The following is a 5255-nucleotide window of genomic DNA, read 5'->3' as shown; positions in this document are numbered from 1 at the left end:
CCAAGGTAGGCTAGCGTTCTTCACCACCAACATGGGGGAGACGATGGAGGTTTGCTCTTTTTTTTTTTTAACGTTTATTTATTTTTTGAGACAGAGAGAGACAGAGCATGAACCGGGGAGGGGCAGAGAGAGAGGAAGACACAGAATCGGAAGCAGGCTCCAAGCTCCGAGCTGTCAGCAGAGAGCCCCACGCGGGGCTCGAACTCGTGAACCACGACCTGAGCCGAAGTCGGACACTTAGCCGACTGAGCCACCCAGGCACCCAGAGGTTTGCTCTTTGAGCTCATCAGGAGTGCAAGCGATAGTTCACGAATGTCAAAGGACAGGGGGAGACCCCCCGGGTGACCTTGGCTTTGCAACGAAAACACGCCAGGGAAGCAGAGCGTGCAGATGTTTGTGCAACAGAGCTTGGGGGGGGGGTGCCTCCATTATGCTTCCGGGTCTCGGTCCTGGCAAATGACCAATGTCTCTTTAATGTGAAAACAGCGTCGGAGGCAATAGCAGAAGCCAAAACTCCGGTGACATTGATTTTGCACGTTCTTGGGGTTGCTTCTAAAGGGGAACTCCCACGGCAGCCGGACAGTTTCTTCACCTAAAACACCACAATTGTGCAGCCCCACAGAGGCCAACGGGAACAAATCCATTCAGCCCTTTCGACAGCGTCACGTTGACACTTCAATTACCTGATAACCGCGGCAATGTGTTTCTAGCCGAGCAGGAAGAGTCCAAAAGAGCTTAACCTCTTTTCCCCTTTGGCTTCCTCGAAACTTCCACCTGCTTCCGTTCTCTCACGGCTCAATTTCCGTGGCCAGGTTGTGATCAGCGCACGAAGGGAGTACCGAAGAAGGGTCCCGGACCTGGATTCAAATCCTGGCTCTGCTGTTTGCCGGTGGCGTGAACTTGGGCAAGTCGCCTAGATCCTATCAGCTTCGGTTGCCTTGCCTATAAAATAGCGGTTGCTATGGAAAATCAAATCAGGTGATACCTGTTTGGAAGGTGCTGCGATGGTTGTCGTATTGCCAACAGTAATAAGTAAATAGGGATTCGGCTTACTCGAAAAACTAACGTGGAGGGGTGCCTGGGTGGCTCAGTCAGTTAAGCGTCCAACTCTTGGTTTCGGCTCAAGGTCACGGTCTCACTCACGGTTTGTGAGTTCAAGCCCCCCGTTGGGCTCTGCGCTGACAGTGTGGAGCCCGCTTGGGATTCTCAGCCTCTCTCTCCCTCTCTCGCTCACTCTCTTTCTCTCAAAACTAAATAAATAGACTTAAAAAAAAAAAAAAACAAAAGCTAATGTGAAAAGTACACTTCTTCTCACGAAAATGCTCTTGAGCACCTCATGAGCAGGTGGTGAGTAGCCAATCTGTCTTCAGTTTCACGGAAGGATATTCTGCTCCAATTATACCGAAAGCTTCTCAAGAGAAGCTGATAACATCATCCTCTGATATAAGAAAAAAAACACACACACAAATTTTGTGTATCTGGGCGATAATTCTGGGTGATTAACATGATGACAGTTTTTAGTTAATGATAAAGAAAAACATGCGACAGTCAACACCCCAAATTCACTTATAGAAGTTTTTTTTTGTTTTTTTCAGTCTAAAGATGGCAGCAGAGAATATTGTAGATGGCTCTGGGCTCCAGATCTATACAGATTTCTACTAAACTAACGGGAGTCCCTTTACGGTATTGATTTGTGTGTCCCTCACTGAAACAGGAGTTCCTGTGACTACCACGTTAGCCTTCTATGGGCACCGGGTGCTGCTACATAGTGGGCTTAAGACGGATAAGCGGATGGTCAGTCCGCCTCCGCTAACAGGCCAAGCAAGACCCAATCTTAAAAAGAAAGCTATTCGGTAAGTTGACATTATACTTGTATCGGTTAACACGAAGCTCGGCTGCCTCCATCGATACCCTAACAAAAAGGACTTAATCAAAACAGGTGTATATTTCTCTTGCACACAGGTGTCTAGAGGGAGTCTGTCCACAGCTCCCATGTGCCTGCTCTACTGTGTGTGGCTTTCGTTCCCAAGTTTACATCTTGGTCCAAGACGGCTCTGAAGCTCCAGTCATTATCGCCACGACCCAGGGAACAGGAAGGTTAAGAGAACGGTAGGGGTGGGTATTTGGGGAACAAAATGGGGGGCCTGTGTCAGAGGATGCTATGTTCCTCTCGATATCGATCTCTCCACTTTTCAGTACCCGAACCCCAATGTTTATGCCAGTTTATTGCCACCCATAATAAATACTATATCCCCCGCCCACCTTGCAGCTAAGTGTGAACAGGTGACTAGGTTTTAGACAGTGAAACATAAGCAGAAATATTACGTAGAATTTCTGGGAAGTTCCTCCTCTTTAAAAGGAACACAGGTATGATGGCTGGAGCTCTAGCAACCACCTTGGATCATGAAGACCATAAAGACAAAAACTGCATCCTAAGAATGACAGACGAATGAACTAGAGGGAAACTCTGTACCTGCAAACCTCATAGAGGAACCATACCAGCCCTGGACTGCCCACTCTGAACGTCTTTTATGCGACAGAGAAATTAACTTTTATCTTTTCTTATGCCACTGTTACATTGCTGGCCCCTATAAAACTGAATCTAGTCCTAAGCAGGACAGAACTGAATTAGTGAATATTTTTCCCCCTCCTGTCTATTTATCAGTTACCAGTAGCACTATTCTCCACCAACATGGCCATTCCTGAACCTTCCTTCTCTGTCTCAACCTTGCTCACAGGGAGTAGCAAATAAAGGACACAAAGCCCATCACTTTTAGTTTTGCAAACTATGAACATTTGATAACAAAAGGAAATAAAACATGAGCCATCCACAATTCCCTGCCCAGCTATGGTGAAATTAAAAAGTTAAGAGAATCCCCCTCCAAAATCCCAGAAGCACTTCTGTCGCTGCTCGACATCTATGGCCGTGTTCCCAGCGTGTACTCGGTGAGACAACATATCGTTAGGTAAATGGTGCCTCATTCACTTATGTACTTAAAAATAATAAAGACAGCAGAAAAGAAATAGTTATTGTTCTATATCAAACAGGCAGATCGAGACCTCTTTCCCATTTGGCCTGAAACTTAGCCGAGCAAGATTACCCCATTTTCCTCTTACAAATCCCTACGTGTGTGTGTGTGTGTGTGTATGTGTGTGTGTATATATATATATATATATATGTATAAAAGGTTCGAGCCACATACATTATCAAAGCAACTTTACAAATGAGCTGTTGCCAACACACCCATGAATACTAAAAATCTTTTCCTGGCTAACGGTTGTCTTCTCTAAGATTGTATTACGACTTGGCCTCTTCCGATAGCCTCAATTCTTATTATATTTCATTTCTCTTGAAATGAGTTCACGGTACCCCCCCAAAATAAAATCAAGTCTTTCACAAATCGACACCCATGGAGAGATCAAGATTAGTAAGTGGATGAAGAGGGCGTGTGGGTAGCGTCTTGGAATCTCTCTGCAAGGTGGTAGCTGGATGCCAATGATCACGACAGAACCCCGTGACCCGGAAGAAAAGATCAGTGGACAAAGCCTACTTTGAAGACCTGGGCTCCTGTCCCAGCTCCCGTTTCCAACACGTAGTGTAAATTTGGACAAGCGTCTTAGTCTCTCTGGCCTCCTTTCTGTTAATTGGGAATAAGACCAACTTTAAATCACTGGGGTGAGGTTCAACACTATACGAAAGCAGTTTATAATGGTAAAGAGTTGCGTAAATGTACTGTCTGCATGTTTGTATGAAATAGTAGTGTTTGGGTTCTGAGTAGTAGAAACTAAACTGTGGACTTAAAGTATTTGTGTGTATGTATGTATGTGCCTCAAGGATACAGAACATTCTGGAAGAAAAGGAAATGAACTGTTAAACAATGGTTACCTTTTGGGATAGGGTAAATATTTTTTTACTTTAAACATGGTCAGTGGTGGCTGTATATTAGTTTTAAAATTAAGAAAAAATGTGTACTGTGACTAAAGTTCTTTCCACGATGAAAAGAGAGGAGGCCAAAGCTAACGGATTTGAAAGGAGTAGGATATTCTTGTAGCAATAACCACGAGTCCCCTAAATCAGTCCTGAAGGCCCTTACCCTGATGACCCACAAACTGCGTCCTTCAAATGGATACTAATGCTAGGCTGGCCCTAGCAATGAAGCATCAAGATTTAGAAAACAGAAATACTTAAAATTGCTTCAATATTCAATACATGGGTGTTTCCCGCATTAAGAGCCAGCTAGCACCTCTGTTTCTAAGGAGTACCTTTTTCATTCAAATAGCACCCTTGTCCCCACAATCGACCAGGCAAAAAAGTGTATGGGTTCCACAATTATCTTATCTCCCGTCATTTCCCTTCCTCTTCTTTACCGTCCGTCCTATAATTATTCTAAGTCTTATACCTAAAGCCTGAAAAAAGATTTGGAGGTGATAGGGCGAACAAGTATTAGGTCTCCAAACACCTGGCAATCAAGAACCTCCTTGCCTCCCCCCCAGATGAAAGCACACATTATTTGTCTTTGGGCAAATCCCACTCTCTTCATTGGCGTCTCCAAATACCCACCATGATTGCCTTGTCTCCAGCCCACCTGCCTCATTGGGACTAAATTCTCTAGACAGGCCCACATAGAGTCCTGACCTCCATCCTGACATGGCCACCGCCTCAATCCACACACCAGGCTCCTACCAATGCCATCTGGGAAGCTAGTCAGGAGGAAACAGTCCAGGTGAAAAGGACACCAGAATGGTGGGGCCATTGTGAAAACTAGTATGAAGGTTTCTCAAAAAAATTAAAGATAGGGGGCGCCTGGGTGGCTCAGTCGGTCAAGCGTCCGACTTCAGCTCAGGTCATGATCCTGTGGTCTGTGGGTTCCAGCCCCACATGGGGCTCTGTGCTGACAGCTCAGAGCCTGGAGCCTGTTTTGGATTCTGTGTCTTTCTCTCTCTCTGCCCCTCCCCCGCTCACATTCTGTCTCTCAAAAATGAATCAGTGGGGAAAAAAAATTTTTTTTAATTAAAGATAGAACTCCCATGGGATCTAATACTGTTCACAACAGCCAAAAGGCAGAAGTGACTCAAATGTCCGTTGACAGATGAACAGATCAACAAAATGTGGTACATACATTATTACTCAACATATACAATAATTATGTGCCGGCTTCGGCCGCACATATACTAAATTTGGAACAACACAGAGAAGATCAGCATGGCCCCTGTGCAAGGACGACACGCAAATTCGTGAACCGTTCCATATTTTC

General features: G+C 45.1%; 1 non-coding gene across 1 annotated transcript; it reads left to right on the top strand.

Annotated features, from left to right (window-relative positions):
• Positions 1 to 5148: 5148 nt before the first annotated feature.
• Positions 5149 to 5255, top strand: LOC115515060. Its single transcript, XR_003969130.1, has one exon. It is a non-coding gene; the product is annotated as a U6 spliceosomal RNA (small nuclear RNA).

Source organism: Lynx canadensis, chromosome B2 (genome assembly GCF_007474595.2).
Source record: "Lynx canadensis isolate LIC74 chromosome B2, mLynCan4.pri.v2, whole genome shotgun sequence".
NCBI lineage: Eukaryota > Metazoa > Chordata > Mammalia > Carnivora > Felidae > Lynx > Lynx canadensis.
The sequence above is the reverse complement of the archived record's forward strand: the minus strand, read 5'-3'. Positions and strand labels throughout refer to the sequence as shown.